This window comes from Staurois parvus, unplaced genomic scaffold (genome assembly GCF_062004578.1).
Source record: "Staurois parvus isolate SC_StPar_1 unplaced genomic scaffold, SC_StPar_1.0 ptg000879l, whole genome shotgun sequence".
In the NCBI taxonomy this organism is placed as follows: Eukaryota; Metazoa; Chordata; class Amphibia; order Anura; family Ranidae; genus Staurois; species Staurois parvus.
In genome coordinates, this window is record NW_028318675.1 from 430,696 (window position 1) to 451,275 (window position 20,580).

At 46.5% G+C, this 20,580-nt stretch overlaps 1 long non-coding RNA gene across 1 annotated transcript in view; it reads right to left on the reverse strand.

Moving 5' to 3' along the window:
* Nucleotides 1-220: 220 nt before the first annotated feature.
* LOC149443011 (uncharacterized) overlaps nt 221-20,580 on the reverse strand; it is a 473,108-nt gene continuing 452,748 nt past the window's right edge. The window contains exons 2-3 of the long non-coding RNA XR_016306708.1: nt 568-722; nt 221-327 (exon numbers count right to left, since the gene is read on the reverse strand). This is a non-coding gene — a long non-coding RNA (uncharacterized LOC149443011). The remainder of the gene's footprint in view (nt 328-567; nt 723-20,580) is intronic.

Sequence of the window (20,580 nt, forward strand, 5' to 3'; positions counted from 1 at the left end):
ATCTACCTGATGATGGTGAGGGATGGTGTGACCTTCCTGTGTGGAATCCCGGGAATACAGAGGACGGGGACATCTCTCTGGTGGGTTCCCATGACTGGATCCATCTGTAGGAAACACACACACTGACTGAATCCATTGTTTCTATGTGTTTATCAGATGATGGGGGATCTAGGTGGATCCTCCGTACTGCTCTCTCCTTTACAATAAAGTCTCCTCTTACCCGGTGATGTGAGGGGCGGCTGATTGTCCATCATGACGTCCTTGTAGAGATCCTTGTGTCCTTCTAAATATTGATGTGTATCATCAACATGTGTGTATCATTATCTGCTGAAGATAAGACGTCACAGTGACTGTGGAGGAAGAGGACGGACATGACTATGGAGGAAGAGGACAGACGTGACTATGGAGGAAGAGGACAGACGTGACTATGGAGGAAGAGGACAGACGTGACTATGGAGGAAGAGGACGGATGTGACTATGGAGAAAGAGGACGGACGTGACTATGGAGGAAGAGGACGGACATGACGGGGGGTTACTGGGTATAAATAGAACATAACATCTTATTACCTCCTCTGTTGCCACGTCCACCAACATCTCCGATCTCATTCACACTACATGGCACAGCCTGCCTTTAGTCCAAATGACTTCCTGTATGTTCCTGACATCACTTCCTGTCTGTTCCTGACATCACTTCCTGTCTGTATTCCATAGAGAAGTCCTGTCTGGGTAGTAGAAATGAGATCACCATCTTGTGGAGTTCAGAGGAACTGCAGCCCCCAGAAATGTCCCCTAATACCCATTCCAGCATTGTATCTACCTTACAGAGATATCAGGGAAGAGCCAAAATAACTAAAAAAAGTAAGAAACAATAAAACTAACTTTTATGCAACCAACTGTTTAAAAAATATATTTTACTACAGATAGAAAAGTCTTAAAGACACAGAACATAAGATAAAAACAAAGGTATACATAAAAGCAGAGAATCATCCGAGAAACCCCGCCCCATGTAACATCAATGATGTTACATTGGGCGGGGTTTCTCGGATGATGTCCACGGCTGGCCCCGCCCAAAACCTATTTAAGAACTGTCAGCTAGCCTTTTTTTTCAGAAGGCTAAACGCCTCCGACGGGACCAGATTTTTTTTTTTTTCTGTTTTTTCGGGTCCCCGCTGCCGTGATTGACGTTGGATCTACTTCGGGGGACATTGTTTTAATAAAGGACTTGTCAAAGACCCTGTACTGTGTTTTTTTTACACCACACTTAGTTTTTTTGTGAATGAGTCGTGGGATGATATACCGCAGACTCATTCACGTAGGGGGGGCTGGAATCTGGGGGCCCCCTTGTTAAAGGGGGCTTCCAGATTCTGATAAGCCCCCCGCCCGCAGACCCCCACAACCACCGACCAGGGTTGTGGGGAAGAGGCCCTTGTCCTCATCGACATGGGGACAAGGTGCTTTGGGGGGGAGCCCCCTCTGCCCCAAAGCACCACCCCCATGTTGAGGGCATGTGGCCTGGTATGGTTCAGGAGGGGGGGGCGCTTGCTCGTCCCCCCTTTCCTGACCTGCCGGGCTGCATGCTCGGATAAGGGTCTGGCATGGATATTGGGGGGTACTCCACGCTGTTTTTTTTTTAAATTTTCGACGTGGAGTTACTCCTTAACATCCATACCAGACCTGAAGGGCTTGATAGGAATGGGAGGGGGGACCCCCGAAGGGCTTGGTATGGATGGGAGGGGGGACCCCACGCTGTTTTTTTAATTATTTATTTAATTCACAGAAATAATTTAAAATTCAGCTGTCAGTGGGAAACCCCGATGACAGCTGAAACATTCCTTCTGTCCCTGCAGAGAGCTCCGCTATTATATTTGACATTATAAAGTATAGAGACTGCAACATTGTATCCATTTGTATCCATTCCGGATATAGATGGTTTTATTCGGATACATATAGATACAATGTTGCAACCGCAAGACTTTTTAATGTCAAATATAATAGCGCAGCTCTCTGCAGGGACAGAAGTAATTACTTCGCTATTATATTTGCCGGCCGTAGACGGGGCAAAAATCGGACAATTTTTTTTACCGTTGGTGGTAACGTCGGCCCATTGAACAACCGATTTTTATTTTTTTTTAAACGGTCAGTTTTCACCCCATCTATGGCCTGCATTTTTCTTTTTCTTATTTTTTTTTTATTCTGCTTTTTCATTTTCTTCTTCTTCTTTTTCTTCTTTTTCTTGCAGGTCATGGCTCATGCGCAGATTTTTTATCTGTAAAAAGATCACCCAATTTGCTGATCATTGCCGCTAAAATCGGCCGATCTGCAAAAATCGTCCGATTTTTATCCATATTTACTGATTAAAAAAAGTTGCAAAATCCCAAAAAATGGCTGACCAATTAACCCACTAACGGCCCGAAAATCAGCCGATTTTTCTTTCGGCCGATTTTAGACCCATCTAAAGCAGGCCATAGATGGATCTAAATTCGGCCGATTTTTCTGCCGAAAAAAAAACCGAACGATTTTCAGGCCGTTAGTGGGTTAATTGGTTGGCTGTTTTTTGGGATTTTGGCACATTTTTTTTATCAGTGAATTTGGAAAACAAAATTTCCAACTTTACTGATAAACAAAATATGCCAAAATCCCGAAAAATGGCCGACCAATTAACCCACTAACGGAAGAGGCCCTTGTCCCCATTAACATGGGGACAAGGTGCTTTGGGGGGGAGCCCCCATGTTGAGGGCATGTGGCCTGGTATGGTTCAGGAGGGGGGGGGCGCTCGCTCGTCCCCCCCTTTACTGACCTACTGGGCTGCATGCTCGGTTAAGGGTCTGGTATGGATATTGGGGGATCCCCAAGCTGTTTTTTATTTAATTTTGGCGTGGAGTTACCCATTAATATCCATACCAGACCCGAAGTGCTTGGTGTGGATGGGAGGGGGACCCCATGCCGTTTTTTATTTATTATGGTGCTGGTTTTTAAATGTAGTTCTCCCTTTTTTTTTCTTCACTATAGCTCAGAAATTCACCTGTCACTTCCCCAGGCTAAAAGAGAAAGTTTTCTTGGAATTTATATCCCTAAAGGAAACAATGTTTACTTTGAGTTTATTAAAAGATACAAAGTTTTCTGTAACTTCGGGGAAAGTGACTTCTAAGCTTGTGAACTATAGTGAAGAAAAAAAAAAGGCGGCATTTGCATTTGAAAATCAGCGCCGACATACACTTTGTATTGCGAAAAAAATAATTAACAATTGTGTAAACCGAGGCATTATTTTCAATGGATTTTCATTCGTAAACCAAAAATTACGTTAACCGAGGCGTTGGTAAACCGAGGTACGCCTGTATTAGTATTGTAATCCTTTGTATTGGGATACATAGAACCAACATACATCAGAATTGGCAACATAGCACAACATTTGTGTCACATTGGAGATATCTGGTAGTTACACTGACCTTGCCCAGGGATCTAGGATTGATTCACACCACAGAAATACAGGCTGGATTAGTGTTCAACAGCTCCGTGGATTAGTGGTTAGCACTACTGTCTCACAACGCTAGGGTTGTTGGTTTGAATCCCAACCACAGCAATGAATTTGCATGATCTCTGTGTGACTACCCTAACATACAGGTGCTGGTGGCAGCATCTTTGCTTTCTGTTTAAATGATCCCTAGAATGTGAATTAGAATGAGGCCTTGTCTGTTCAATCACCTTCAATGCTGCACCTTATGTGAATGTCAAACGATGGGATGAGATAAGGGCCTGGACTAATGATTGATTGGATAATGCTGGTTTGCACTCCACATCCTTTTGGGAAAGTTTGTCAAACATGAGAAGAGTGAGCGAAAGAAATGGATTAAAAAAATAAAATAAAATAATGGCATGGAGTCCCCCCCAAATCCATATCAGACCCTTATCTGAGCATGCAGATACCGCATGCCTTCAAAGATTTATTTCCTTTGTTGAATTGCCTGCTTGGTTCACACTAGATGTGATTTAAAATTGTGATTTTTGTTGGCAATTTCACCGTGTTTTCTGTAGATTTACCAATAAGTTATTGCGTTTTCAATTGTGTTTTGCATTGCGATTTCTATTGTAGTCTATATGTGAAATCGCTACAAAATGCTGAAAAAGTTAGACGAGAACTACTTCTGAAATTGTGCTGCAGCAAATCGCTTACGTTAAGACACTCACATCCACATTCATTAGATTGGATATCAGGTACAATTTCAATTCCCAAATCGCACCTGAAATCGTGCACCCTGGATGTGACTTGGCATGCGATTTGCATGGCATGCAACTTGCAAATCGTATGCCAAGTCGCACCCTATTGTCTGCTATTAGAGCGGTCACATGGGTGCGTTTCCGACACTGATTTCTATAGTAGTACATGTACTACTTTTATGACGATTTGCATAGATATCTGTGTCAGATGTCCTGCAAATCGTAAGGAAATCAGCATCTTCACTGTACGTCGCACAATTTCTAAATCGGCTTTGATGTGACCGCGGTGTAAGGCCTTTTTATGTTTGATTTCCTGAGTGTTTTTCCGATTTGTGGGAAATGCTGCATACTAGCAAAAGTGAATTGACATTTTCAGTACTGCATGCGAGATGTGGTCATGTGACTGCCTTAACTCATGCGATAATCTGGAGGGAATTGTGCCCATAGGGCCAAGAAATATTGCCAATAGGGTTCCCTTCACATCCCTGTTCAATGTTCTGTTGTATGCTGCACAGGTACACTTCACTGTGGCTTTCTTTCTGACTCTGATTTGTGGGGCCTGTATACCAAGGGTTAACGCAGGTGGGAAGAGGATTCATCAGGTGCAAACACTTTCTCTGACCCAATGAATGACAGTGGTGGGTGTGGCCTACCTTATATATAGAGATGCAGTAGTGGCTGTTTTTTCCTTGTACAGGCACATTATTACTGCAAGTCCTTGTCTGTGGTGGTTTGGGGGGGAGGAAGAGATATTGTGGTGAATTGCCCCAGGCCACACTCACGCTGTGTTTGGGGGGGGAAGAGATATTGTGGTGAATTGCCCCAGGTCACACTCACGCTGTGTTTTGATGTGGGCTGTAAATGTTTTGCATGTTCTTCCTTCTAAGGTGTGTTTGTGTGTTATTGTATAATGATTGTGTTTATTATCTTTGCATTGTAATCCTAACACATGTCCATTGCTCTGCTCTTCCAAGTTTGCTTTATTTAGAATGAAATGCAGTTTTCAGACAAACCTGATGAGAAATGTATGTGTGGGGGATTTGGGGAGGTGGGAGGTGTTATTTTGGCACGTATGTATTTTTATATTGATATTTTGATCTGCAGCTTGTTTTGTGGATAATCCCAAGTGATTCATATGAACCGTTTGTTTCCTGCTGTAACCTGTGAAAGCACAGTTCATTAGAAGTATAGTCTTTTAGATTGTAAGCTCTTATGAGCAGGACTGTTCTATTTTAGCAACATCAATCCTGCTTTTTTTTTTTCACCAAGACATTGAATGTAACTACTTGTTGTTGCTGTCCAAATAAATGTGGAATATGTGTTTGATCAATAAACATTTGGACTATGTATTTTTTGGGGGGATTATTTCATGTTCTAGTTGAATGTAGCACAGTGGCTAAATGGTTAGCACTTCCACCTGGCAGTACTAGGGTCGTTGGTTCGAATCCCAACCATGGCACCTCCTGCCTGGAGTTTGCATGTTGTGCCTGTGTGGGTTTCCTCCCACACTCTAAAGATATGCTGGTAGGTTAATTGGATCCTGTCAAAATTGGCCCTAGTATATGTATGAATGTAACTTAGGGCCCTTAGATAGTACGCCCCTTGAGGGTTAGGGACTGATGTGAGTTTACCACATATGTATGTAAAGTGCTGCGCAAATTGACAGCGCTATATAAGTATCTGAAATAAATAAATGTACTCGCACCCCTAGCACTTATTTTTGCTAGCGATATAATATGTCCAAAAATTCCTTGTTAGAGCGCTGTCAAGGTCCTACCTTTCTTCAGAGCTTGTGCATCTCCATGAGCTGGCCTCCATCTTGGTTTTCTGCAAAGCATGGTGGGAACCTTTATGCCTTCAGGCTTCTGCGGCTCCTCCTCAGAAGGGTGTGGTTGAGCACATTTAAACCTGCTGTCTGCAAGTGTGCTCTGCACTTGTGTCCTGTATGTTGCCCTGTTGCAAGCTCTTGTGTTGTTCCCATTGCTCTCCTGGTAACCGACTCGGCTTGGACAAGACTACTCTCTGCGTTAACCCTTTATCTGACCTCCCGTTGTTGAACCCGGCCCGTGACCTGAGTCTTCTTTGCCTACCGTCTAGTACTGTCTGCTCCATTGTTATTGACCCGGCTTGTCTGACTACTCTACTCGTGATCCCATCTAGCTCCCACCAGCTGTACGCCATTGGCGGCAGTCGTTATCGCAGCTGGGGCCACTCGGGGGCCGCGACCTGGTCTCAGGCTGCGTCAAGTCCATCCCCACCATCAGGGGCCCTGGTGAAGGGTAGCCTGGGGCTTAGACTCCGCGCCCTGAGGGACTCTGGTCTGTGGGTAGTGGCTGTCGTCAGTCGCAGCGTGACCGTACCATAGGCCTGCCTGCCCATTCCATCGTTCCTGCCCTGACATTACACAAGTGCCATGAATCCTGACGGTGCAGGTACGCCTTCGATCCCTATGTTACTCGCCAGACTCGACCAACAGGATCGCTTGTTGGATCAGTTCGCTCAGGCGTTGCAGGCTCTGCTTGCACGCACAGCGCACCTTACCCCTGGGGCTATTAGGTCAGTTGTTACTCCGGTGGACTCTCCCACTGTTGCTCCGGTTGTTGCACCTACCTCTGCATCTGTTGCGGAACCCGCGGTACCCAGAGGTATGACTGGTTCTGCCCCTCTTCCTCAGCACTTTGGGGGGGAACCGAGTCAGTGTCGTGGTTTTCTTAACCAAGTGGGGATTTACTTTGAATTAATACCTCACGCTTTCCCTACTGAGAGGGCAAAAGTGGGCTTCCTAATCTCGCTGCTCTCTGATAGGGCCTTGGCCTGGGCTAATCCCTTATGGGAGAGGAATGACCCGGTGATTCACGTGTTTACCCGTTTCGTTGCCTCCTTCCGTACGGTATTCGACGTACCCGCTCGCTCCGCTTCTGCTGCCAAATTGCTCATGTCCATGCATCAGGGTTCACGAACCGTTGCCGAGTACGCCATCGAATTTCGTACTTTGGCGGCAGAGGTGGGTTGGAACAATGAGGCTCTAGTGGCTGCTTTCTCTCATGGTCTCTCTGATGCGTTGAAGGACGAGATCGCAGCCAAAGAACTGCCTGTGGAGTTAGAGGCACTCATCTCCTTCCTAATCTTGATTGACACCAGGCTCAGAGAGAGGCCTTCATTTAAGGAGCGGCTGCGGAGGCCTCCTAACCATTTGGCGCCTACGTTTTCTGTCCCACCCGTGCCTCCCTCTCCTCCCACGCCTCCTGGGGATGGTTTGTCTGGTAGTGAGCCCATGCAGCTGGGGTTTGCTCGCCTTTCCGAGGGGGAGCGGGCCTCTCGGCGTCGGGAGGGTCGCTGCCTGTACTGTGGACTCGGGGGGCATTTTCGGCAGTCCTGTCCGGTCCGTCCGGGAAATGCCCGCACCTGAGATCCTGTCGGGGGCAGATCTTGGGTGGAGTTTCCTCGTCCCCGGTTTCCCGTAAAGATAAACCGCTTATCATCGTTGTCCTCTCTTGGGCAGGAGGCTCGGTGATGGCCCAGGCGCTGGTAGACTCTGGGGCTGGCGGTTTGTTTATGGACAGTTCGTTTGTGGCCCAGTACTCCATTCCTCTGCAGGCTCGAGAGACTCCATTGGTTCTCGAGGCGATAGATGGCAGGCCCTTGCAGCCATCGCAGGTTACCCACGAGACCCTGCCGGTGGAGGTAGCTATTGGGGCTGTCCACAGGGAATTGGCCTGTTTCCAGGTAATTTCTTCCCCGCACTACTCCGTGGTTTTGGGCTATCCCTGGCTTCAGAGGCACAATCCGACCTTTGATTGGCGATCGGCCGAGATTCTCTCATGGTCACCACGGTGTGGGGCTGGTTGCATCCGTGGTCCGGTTAAGGTGCTGTGCACCTCCTCGGACTCTGTGCTGCCCACTGAATATGGGGAGTACCTGGACGTGTTTGACAAGGTGCGCGCCGGTGCCCTGCCTCCTCATTGTCCATACGATTGTGCCATAACCTTACAAACTGGTGCTACTCCTCCGTGTGGCAGGGTGTATCCTCTTTCGGTGGCAGAGAATCAGGCCATGGAGGAATACGTTGCGGATGCGCTTTCCCGGGGGCACATTCGCAAGTCTACGTCTCCAGCAGGAGCTGGGTTTTTTTTTGTGAAAAAGAAGGGAGGTGAGCTGAGACCCTGCATTGATTTTAGGGGTCTCAATCGGATCACGATTAAAAATGCTTATCCTATTCCGTTGATCACCGAGTTGTTTGACCGCCTCAAGGGAGCAACGGTCTTTACTAAGCTCGACCTTAGGGCTGCCTACAACCTTGTACGGATCAAGGAGGGCGATGAGTGGAAGACCGCGTTCAACACCAGAACCGGCCACTATGAATACCTGGTTATGCCCTTTGGGTTGTGTAACGCACCCGCGGTCTTTCAGGAGTTTATTAACGATGTCTTACGTGACTTGTTGCAGCAGTGCGTGGTGGTTTACTTGGACGACATCCTGGTTTACTCTGCGTCTATGGAGACTCATATCCAGGATGTTAAGCGGGTGCTGCAACGGTTACGTGAAAACGAGCTTTTCTGTAAGCTCGAGAAGTGTGAATTTCACCAATCCCAGGTTGCCTTTTTAGGCTACATCATTTCCCCGATGGGTTTTTCTATGGACCCTGAGAAGGTTTCAGCGGTTCTGCAGTGGCCTCGTCCCAGTGGTCTTCGGTCCATTCAGCGCTTTTTGGGATTTGCCAACTATTATCGGAAGTTTATCAGGAACTTTTCCACATTGGCAAAGCCTCTCTCAGATCTGACCAAGAAGGGCAGTAACCCTCACGAGTGGTCACCCGAGGCCATCTCAGCTTTCAAGGCTCTGAAAGCCGCCTTCACTTCGGCCCCAATTCTGTCTCATCCCAATCCTGGGTTGCCTTTTGTTCTCGAGGTTGATGCATCTGAGACAGGAGTAGGCGCCCTCTTGTCCCAGCGTCGGTCACCCGAGGGACCCCTACTTCCTTGTGGGTTCTACTCCAAGAAGCTTTCCTCTGCAGAGTGCAACTACCAGATTGGAGACAGGGAGTTGTTGGCCATTATTCTGGCTCTCAAGGAATGGAGGCACCTGCTTGAGGGTTCTGTGGTCCCGGTCCTAGTTCTCACTGACCACAAGAACCTCACATATCTCTCGGAGGCTAAGAGGTTGACACCCCGTCAGGCCAGGTGGGCTCTGTTTTTGTCACGTTTTAACTATGTGGTCTCTTACTTGCCTGGTTCCAAGAATGTCAGGGCTGATGCCTTGTCGCGGCAATACTCTGAGCTGTCCAGGGAGGACACTGAGCCGACCTCGGTCATTCCTCCAAACCAGATCCTGGCTGCCATTCGTACCAACCTGACTTCTCCCCTTGGGGAGCAGATTTTGGCGGCTCAAACTAACGCTCCCCCTGAGAGACCTGCTGGAAGATGTTTTGTACCTGAGGGATTGCGTACCCGCTTGCTACGTACCTACCATAATGCCAAGACTGCCGGTCATCCTGGTAGGAACCAATTGTCCTGGGTCGTTTCTCGGTTATTCTGGTGGCCATCTCTCCGTTCTGACATCGCCTCATATGTAGCAGCTTGTTCGGTCTGTGCCCAGAATAAATCTCCTCGGCACCTTCCATTGGGCCTTCTGCAACCCATTCCCAATGGGGAGCGTCCCTGGTCACACCTGGGAATGGATTTTATTGTGGATCTTCCTGCGTCTCAAGGTCATACGGTCATTCTTATGGTGATCGATCGTTTTTCTAAGATGTGCCATTGCGTTCCATTCAAGAAATTGCCGACTGCACAGGAACTGGCTACGGTTTTCGCCAAGGAGATCTTTCGCTTGCACGGGTTGCCCAAGGTGATTGTCTCGGACCGTGGGAGCCAGTTTGTGTCCAGGTTCTGGCGCGCCTTCTGCTCCCAGTTGGGTATCGAGCTTTCCTTCTCTTCGGCCTACCACCCTCAGTCCAATGGGGCTGCGGAGCGTTCCAACCAGGCCCTGGAACAATTCCTTCGTTGCTATATATCGGATCATCAGGACAACTGGGCCGATCTCCTGCCATGGGCAGAGTTTGCGAGGAACTCGGCTGTCAACTCCTCCTCTGGGATGTCCCCCTTCATGGCCAACTATGGGTTCCAACCCGCTGTATTGCCTGAGTTGTTCTCTCCACAGGACATTCCGGCTGTGGATAACCACCTGGCTGCTCTGCGCTCCTCATGGGGGCAGATTCAGAGGTCCTTGAAGGACTCAGCACAGCGCCAGAAGCTCCAGGCTGATCGTAGACGGTTGCCCGCTCCCTCATACCAGGTCGGAGATCGGGTGTGGTTGTCCACTCGCAACCTCAAGCTTCGGGTGCCCACACCAAAGCTGGCCCCCCGTTTTGTTGGTCCTTTCCGCATTCTTCGCAGGGTGAACCCGGTTGCCTATGCCCTTGCACTTCCTCCTGGGATGCACATCTCCAATGTCTTCCACGTATCCCTGTTGAAACCTCTGATCTGTAATCGCTTTACTGCCTCTCTGCCTCGTCCTCGTCCTATCAGGGTCGACGGTCATGAGGAGTATGAGGTGAGCCGCATCTTGGATTCTCGGTTGGTCCGCGGTCAGGTACAGTTTTTGGTCCATTGGCGTGGTTATGGTCCCGAGGAATGTTCCTGGGTTCCTTCCGCGGATGTTCATGCTCCTGCCCTCCTCCGCGCTTTTCACGCCCGATTTCCTCAGAAACCTTTTGTGGAGCCATGGAGGGGGAAGGGCCCTTGAGGAGGAGGTACTGTCAAGGTCCTACCTTTCTTCAGAGCTTGTGCATCTCCATGAGCTGGCCTCCATCTTGGTTTTCTGCAAAGCATGGTGGGAACCTTTATGCCTTCAGGCTTCTGCGGCTCCTCCTCAGAAGGGTGTGGTTGAGCACATTTAAACCTGCTGTCTGCAAGTGTGCTCTGCACTTGTGTCCTGTATGTTGCCCTGTTGCAAGCTCTTGTGTTGTTCCCATTGCTCTCCTGGTAACCGACTTGGCTTGGACAAGACTACTCTCTGCGTTAACCCTTTATCTGACCTCCCGTTGTTGAACCCGGCCCGTGACCTGAGTCTTCTTTGCCTACCGTCTAGTACTGTCTGCTCCATTGTTATTGACCCGGCTTGTCTGACTACTCTACTCGTGATCCCATCTAGCTCCCACCAGCTGTACGCCATTGGCGGCAGTCGTTATCGCAGCTGGGGCCACTCGGGGGCCGCGACCTGGTCTCAGGCTGCGTCAAGTCCATCCCCACCATCAGGGGCCCTGGTGAAGGGTAGCCTGGGGCTTAGACTCCACGCCCTGAGGGACTCTGGTCTGTGGGTAGTGGCTGTCGTCAGTCGCAGCGTGACCGTACCATAGGCCTGCCTGCCCATTCCATCGTTCCTGCCCTGACAAGTGCACATGTGCAAGTATGTCCAAACTAACAAACCAAAAGCCCCCTATTGCACCACAAGACCATGCTATGTACCAATGAATAGGTCGTGTTCAATGTGCAGCTAGCTATTCTTTTTCTACAATCCTCTTAACAGTAATAAATTGGGTCCCCAATTTATATTGACTTTGGGCCTTTACCGTCAAATATATATTCGTCAATGTCATATACACAGTATAGCTGCAAGCATACATTCACCAATGTCATATACACAGTATAGCTGCAAGCATACATTCACCGATGTCATATACACAGTATAGCTGCAAGCATACATTCACCAATATCATATACACAGTAGAGCTCCAAGCATACATTCACCAATGTCATATACACAGTATAGATGCAAGCATACATTCACCAATGTCATATACACAGTATAGATGCAAGCATACATTCACCAATGTCATATACACAGTAGAGCTGCAAGCATACATTCACCAATGCCAAATCCACACTAGAACAGCAAACATATATTTGTGAATGTCATATACACAATGGAGCCGCATGTAAAATTGCTATGGTGCACAAATAAACGCAGATGAGGCGCTAGAGCAGCTGTCATTCCGGAAATACGTCATGACATTGGCGGCAGGACGTTTGCACACACCCGGAAGTGGGGAGTGTGAGTGGATGGGAGTGTAGTTGGGAGAGTTAGAAAGTAATTTACAAGTCTATTTTTTAGTTTTGTGAATTGTTCTTTTGTGGAATTCCAGACCACATCTGGACATGGCGAGATCGCTGTTCTCCACCGAGGAGCTGATCCTCATTTGCTGGGGAAATATTACTAATTGTTGTATTTTCAGTTGAAAACATGTCCAATTCCTAGATCCATTGAGGTACATAGCGGAGGTTCAAGGTTCTTCCTAACTATACAGGTGGCACAGACACAAGCATACACCCAGGGCCACTGTTAGATATCATGGGGCCCCGTACAGCATACCTGACAGCCCCCCACCGCCAGAGAAAATATCCAAATTATATTTATAGTAAAAATACACTAAAAACATTATTAATGGACATAATCCCAACCATATTCCTGTGAAATCTAAATGATATAACTGTACTGAGTTCATAAATAAAGCTGTGTGTGTAATTGAGGTCTTGGGGCTCATTCACATGGGTGCTGTGGCCTGTAGAGTGGGAATCAGTGGTTGGCTTTTGTGGCTGTCGCCGTTTGCAGGCAACCTATGTTACACAATGGAAATGCTGCAGGTCATAATTTGACAGGCATATGGGTGCAGGTGTACAGCCCTGAACACAGACAGTGAGCATTCAGGGCCACTTCACCACGCCTTCACACTTGTCAGATGACAACCTGTGTTCATACAGCTGCTGTGTGCCCATAGTGTAACAGGTGGCTCCAGCCACATGAACAACCCCCTCATTCATGCTGTACAGGACAGAGGACCTGTGTGAATGGGGCATTTTTTACTTTATTTTCCTCAGCTCATTAATTTCAATGGGCTGCCTAACATGTGGGAACATGCAAAAATACTGCAGGCATGTTATTGTAAAAGTGTGTTGCACCTAACCGCACAGTAGTGTGGTGCCATGCGTTTTGGTGGCTGTGAATGCATCTGTGTTTACTAGACGTGTGGAGGTGCAATTAAGTTTTCATCATGGTACCTGCGCACATCTGCAGAGGGCATTGCATTTCTTTGCTGTGCTGGACAATGCGTGCTCTTGCATGCGTTTCTGCACCACAAATGGTGTGAACAAGTCCTAAGGGCTAGTTCACACTATAGAAACAGTCTAGATGTGTTTGATGCATTTTTGCATGCAATTTTTTGATGCATGTTTAGCGTGTTCCAGAGCATTTTGGATGCGTTTTTGATGTGTTCCAGTGCATTTTGGATGTGTTTTTGGTGTGTTCCAGTGCATATTGGATCTATGCACGGTTTTGAGGCATGTGATAAGCATTTGCCAAGCATTAAAACTGCACCACAAATGCCTGTAATGAAGTTAAATGGTATTAACGCTCCAAAAATACCTTGCAACCACGTCGCAACTGCACCGCAAACATCTACCAGGCGTTTGAGGAGCGGCACCATAGACTTGAATGGGAGGCTTCAACTCCTCTGGACTCGACATGAGGTGCCAGTTTTGCCGCATAAAAAACACTTCCCAAATGCCTGTCTGACGCCTGCTGAGAAAGATAGTGTGAACGTAGTCTTAGAGAAGATAAACAAAGTTGTAATGAAATCTAAACAGAAGGAAAATTGAAAGTTTCAAACTTGTCAGAAGAACAGGACGCAGGTAAGATTCACTCCCTTTCCACTTTCTAGTCAGTAGCCAAAATCTTAATTAATTGATCTATATTCCTGGCACTGACAGAACCCTGGAAATTGATCTCCATATTTTGGGCATTCACAAATGTCAAGGAGCTTACAATCTAATGCAGGCCATAGATGGGTCGAAAATCGTCCGAAAAAAAAAATCGGCCAATGTTTGCTCCGTTAGTGGGTTAATTGGTCGGCCGTTTAATCGGGGTTTTGGCACATTTTTTTTTTTCTATTGGTAAAGTTGGGAAGAAGAAGAAGAATTCCAGTCCGCTATTATATTTTACATGAAAAGTCTTGCGGTTGCAACAATGTATCTATTTGTATCCGAATAAAAACATCTTTATCCACAATTGATACATTTTTGCAACTGCTATACTTTTCATGTGAAATATAATAGCAGAGCTCTCTGCAAGGGACAGAAGTAAAAATGCCGGCCGTAGACGGGACGAAAATCAGATGATTTTTTTGCTGTTGGTAACATCAGCCAACTGAACGACCGATTTTTTGTTTTTTTACATATACTAGGCCCAATTAACCTAACAGCATGTCTTTGGAGGTGTTGAGATGCAGCCATGACTGGGAGTAGAACCCATCACCCACATGCTGTAAGTTCTGAGTTCTAACCACTCAGCCACTGGAGACAGAGTTTGAGCTGCAATGTAGAATAGTTATATTGTTTACAAATAATGAAACAGCGAGCGCTGGTCAAATTATATAGACTACTAAAATGGTATTACACAAGAACAATATAAATCTAGGTATAGATATGAAGGTAGCAGCTAGCACTCAGGGTATTGGCAACAGTCCCAAAATAGAAATATGTTACAGTAATAGTGCAGCGCTATAAATGCATGTTATCAATCATCAACGCATGGGAAATCCAAAAAGTGCAATCATTTATTTATTTTAGGTACTTTTACAGTGCTGTCAATGTACGCAGTGCTTTACACATATATTGTACATTCACATCTGTCCCTAACCCTCAAGGGGTGTACAATCTAAGGTCCCTAACTCACATTCATACACTAGGGCCAATTTGGAAAGGAATCAATACACCAACCAGCATGTCTTTGGAGTGTGGGAGGAAACTGGAGTACTCGGAGGAAACCCATGCAAGCACAGGGAGAACATGCAAATTCCATGCAGGAGGTGCCATGGTCAAGAGTCGAACCCATGACCCATTTACTGCAAGGCAGATGTGCTAACCATTAAGCCACTGTGCTGCCCATTAATGATGATGTAAACTGGTAAATGGTGCTAAAAAAAAGTTTATCTAATCCTTCCTGAATAATGGAATGTCCTTGGTGTGAGAGGACCAACTCAGAGAGGGCCTATGAATGGCACGTGTGGTTTATCCGTGACAAACAGTAGTGCATGAACTCGTGAAAGGTCATCCACCCTTGGGACGTGTGTATTACACTATTAAGCACTTGAGCTCCAGAGGATTTACCCCCCTTAATGACCACGCCTCTTTTTGCTACTCGGCGCTGCACTAATTCAACTGATAATTGCGCGGTCATGCAATGCTGCACCCAAACAAAATTTACGTCCTTTTTTCACATAAATAGAGCTTTCTTTCGGTGGTATTTGATCACCTGTGCGCTTTTTATTTTTCACGCTATAAACAAAAAAAGGCCAAAAATTTTGAAGAAAAACAATATTTTTTACTTTCAGCTATAAAAAATATATAGTAAACTCAAAGTTAGTTATAAATTTAGGCCAAAATGTATTCTGCTCCATGTTTTTGGTAAAAAAAATCCCAATAAGTGTATATTGATTGCTTTGTGTGATAGTTATAGCATCTACAAACTATGGTATAGATACTGCAACTTACGCCATTTTTCTGCTATACAGCGCTGCGCTAGTTTAATGGACAATTGCGCGGTCATGCAATACGGTACATAAATGAAATTTACATCCTTTTTTTCCCACAAATTGAGCTTTCTTTTGGTGGTATTTGATCGCCTGTGCAATTTTTATTTTTTGCGCTATAAAAAAAAAGGCTGACAATTTTGAGGAAAAAAAAAATATTTTGGACTTTTTGCTATAAAACATGTCCAGTAAAAAAAATGCAAAAATCAAATTTAGTCATAAATTTCTAATTTATTCAAATTCTTATTATTAATGAATAATTAATTATCTTATTATTAATAAATTATTATGAGCATAATTTTTATTGCAGGAACATGTGCGTTTGGATTGTACACTTGCACTTTGAATACACTTTGATACGTTTGTGATACCTTTGTGGCGCATTTCACGTTTTTTTCAGTTTTCAAAGTGGAATTTTATTTTTTTTTGTTTGGCAGAATAAAAATGCAAAAAAGCACAACCATGCAATTCAAGAGATTCTCCATTGAACTCTATTGTAGAAAATTTGCTGCATTTTGCTTTTTAAAAAGTCCCGGGCCCTTTCCAAAAACACAACAGCTCAAAAAAGCCTAGATGTGATCATGGCCCATAGGAAACCATGTTAAGGGGAATGTTGTGCACTTCTGAGAAAACCAAAAAGCACTAAAAACACATTGGTGTGAATAGAGCCTGAATAATCATTCCTGTAAAAAATATCTGCCTTACACGGCTACCAGGGAAATTCATATATAACACAAGATAAGGAAGAACTAATAATTCTAGCTCTTATGGAACCAACACTTTAACAAAGATATTTTATTACATATAGAAGACAAATTAAAACAGATTCCCTCTGAAATAAAATCTTTTTGGAGAAGAAAATGTAAAAATATTCTTTAATGCATAAAAATAAATATCAATCCACTGATAATGAAGATGTTAGATATAAATGACAAGGATGTAATGGTCACAGAGGAATGGTGGTGGAGATCTCTCAAAGTAAGAACTAGAGATGAGCGAATCGAACCAGGCGAAGTGGAATTCGATATGAATTTCAGGAAAAATTCGATTCGCGTCGAATCCGAATATTTGCCTACTTCGGGTGCACGAATCGGATTTTTCCCGATCAGCCGGCAAAAGTGTCCCTGCAGAGAGCTCCGCTATTTCTGACAGTTCTCTGACAGTTCCTTCACATGTACAGCGGTTGAAACATTGTATCTATTTGTTTCCATTTAGGATACAGATGTTTTTATTCGGAAACAGATGTTTCAACCGCTGTACATGTGAAGGAACTGTCAGAAATAGAGGAACTCTGCAGATACACTTTTTGCCGGTTTGGAATTATTCTTATTTTCATCCTACTTCTTCTTCTTCTTCCTCTTCATCCTCATCCTCTTCTTCTTCTTCTGAGGATGAGGATGAAGAAGAAGAAGAAGAAGTAGGATGAAAATAAGAATAATTCCAAGCCGGCAAAAAGTGTATCTGCAGAGCTCCTCTAAGTGTATCTGCAGAATAGAGGAGCTCTGCAGATACACTTTTTGCTGGCTTGGAATTCTTCTTATTTTCATCCTACTTCTTCTTCTTCTTCCTCTTCATCCTCATCCTCTTCTTCTTCTTCTGAGGATGAGGATGAAGAAGAAGAAGAAGAAGAAGTAGGATGAAAATAAGAATAATTCCAAGCCGGCAAAAAGTGTATCTGCAGAGCTCCTCTATTCTGCAGATACACTTAGAGGAGCTCTGCAGATACACTTTTTGCCGGCTTGGAATTATTCTTATTTTCATCCTACTTCTTCTTCTTCTTCATCCTCAGAAGAAGAAGAAGAGGATGAGGATGAGGATGAAGAAGAAGAAGTAGGATGAAAATAAGAATAATTCCAAGCCGGCAAAAAGTGTATCTGCAGAGCTCCGCTAAGTGTATGTCAGGAACCATCGCGACGCATGGGTCTACACATGCGTAGGTGTCTGCCGAGACGTATAGGTGGCAGGGCACTAGGACCCAGGCGTACCTGTCGTCTGGACAGTACTAGACAGGCACTAGGACCCAGGCTACGCCTGTCAGGTGCAGGGCGGCCTATTTAAGCTAGCCCTGCACAGACACTTGTTGCCGAATGGTCTTTGTATCCTGTTACCTGTGTGTGAGTACTTCTGATCTGGATTGTTTTGACCTTGTTGCCTTCTCCCGTCCTGACCCCTTGGCTTGCCTGACTCTGCTCCCGGATGTTCCCGTTTAGATCTGACCTCCTGGTATTGACCCTGCGTGTGACCCGACTATCCTTTGCCTACCGTTTTGTACCTTACCGATCCTCTAGTTATCGTCCCGGCCTGCATGACTCTGATTTAGCTCATCCATCCATCCACCCCGCAGGGATCACTAGGCTCCCTTACATCAGACTCCTAGCTCTCTGGAGCCCCTGTCAGACTCCTCTACCCCTGTTGGAGATACCTGGTAGTTGCGACCTGGTACCGGAGCGCTCCAAGTCCATCCCCACCATCAGGGGCCCTGGTGAACAAGTGCTCCGGTGCTTAGACTCCGCACGCTGGGAAGGCTCTACCGGGGGACTGATAGAGGTGCTGTCAGGCGGTCCCTTACAGTACCATTCGGCCATGTCTGAGTCTGGAGGGTCGCCTTCTCCATGGGATGAGATGTGCCAACATTTGTCCGGACTGACCCAGGCAGTAACTAACCTGCAGGACAAGTGTAGTCGGTTAGAAAATCAATTTGACACCCTAACGTTATCTGGAGTGTCCCCTCAGAGTCAGGCCTCAGCTATTGACACTAGGGCGGTTTCTGAATCTCCCAGTGGGGCTGCGGCTGCAGCTCCACCAGCCGAACCCCGCGTTCCCATGCCTGAACGTTTTCAGGGAGATCGAGCACGTTTTAGAACGTTCAAAAACGCATGTTACTTGTTTTTTGAACTGCAACCACGTGCGTTTACCACAGAGTCGGTCAAGGTGGGATTTGTAATTTCTCTTCTACAGGATGAGCCCCAGGACTGGGCCCTTAGACTAAGGGAAACGCAGGACCCTCAGTTACAGACCTTAGACGCATTTTTTAAGGCCATGTCAGTTCTGTACGATGACCCCCAGCGGGCGGTTTCGGCTGAAACCACCCTTTATGCCCTACGACAGGGTCGTCGAGCTGCGGAGGAATACGCCTCCGAGTTCAGGCGATGGATGGGGGACACACACTGGAATGACGCCGCCCTACGTCACCAATTTAGGGTCGGACTCTCGGAGGGCCTAAAAGATGAGTTAGCTCGGGTTGGCCTCCCCGGGTCTCTAAAGGACTTGATCGACCTGGCGATTCAGATTGATCGCAGGTTAAGGGAACGCCGGTCTGAGAGGACAGGTCAAGGCCAGGGTCAAGGAGTTACCTGGATACCCCCCAAAGGCACAGGTCATTCTGTCCCTGCTACTGTTCCACCAGTTGTCTCCACTGATGTGCCAGAACCGATGCAGCTGGGTTTGGCGCGGCAGACCCTTACTCCAGAAGAACGCCAGAGACGGCGGGCCAAGAACCTGTGTTTCTATTGCGGGGGAGCTGGACATGCAGTGCGAAACTGTCCAGTGAAGACATGTAAGTCTCGATCTTCGGTTCCTGTTTCCTTGAGTAATATAAGTCAGTCCAATTACTTAGCGGTACCCCTTTTGTTTCAGCTGCCAGAGAAAACCGTGGTAACCACTGCAATCATTGATTCAGGGGCCTGCAGTTGCTTCCTGGACCTTGACTTTGCCCGCCAGCAGGAGATACCATTACAGGCCAGGAAATGGGGGCTCAATTTGTTCTTGGCTGATGGTTCCCAAATAAAATCAGGTTTAGTGGACCAAGAGACCCCTCCCATACTCACCACCGTAATGGGCTCCCATCGGGAATTACTACACTTTGACGCCATTGCGTCACCCCTTTTTCCAGTGATCCTGGGGCTTCCGTGGCTGCAGGCCCACAACCCCCAGATCGACTGGAAAACCGGGTCCCTTAGTTTTTCTTCAGACTATTGTCAGAAAAACTGCCAGGCCTCTGGGCCCCGGGCCCCCCAGATCCTCTTATGTGCAGAAGAGGACGCTAACCTAAGACAGATTGTACCAACCGTATATCATGAATATTTAGACGTGTTCAGTAGACGAGGGGCTGATACACTACCACCAAATCGACCATATGATTGTCCCATTGACTTATTGCCAGGTTCTGAGATTCCTTTTGGCCGTATCTTCCCGCTATCAGAAAAGGAATTAGGGGTACTGAAGGACTATATTGAGGAGAATCTCCAGAAAAAGTTTATTCGCCCTTCCACATCTCCGGCAGGGGCGGGTATCTTCTTTGTGGAGAAGAAAGATAAAACCTTGAGACCCTGTATTGACTATAGGGAATTAAATCGGGTGACCATCAAGAACCGCTACCCTCTACCTCTGGTCCCAGAGTTATTCCAGAGTCTGGGGACAGCGGTCTGCTTTACGAAGCTGGATCTGCGTGGGGCATACAATCTGGTCCGCATCCGGGAGGGGGATGAGTGGAAAACAGCTTTCCGTACTCGATTTGGGCACTTCGAGTACCTGGTCATGCCGTTTGGACTTTGCAATGCCCCAGCCACGTTCCAACACTTCATAAATGACGTGTTGCGTGATTTCTTGGACATTTTCGTTATCGTCTACCTAGACGATATTCTGATCTTTTCTCCATCTCTAGATGTCCACAGAAACCATGTAATCAAGGTTCTGGAACGGCTGCGCCTGCACGGCCTATATGCCAAGGCAGAAAAATGCAGCTTTGAGCAGCAAAGCATTGCGTTTTTAGGAATGATTATCTC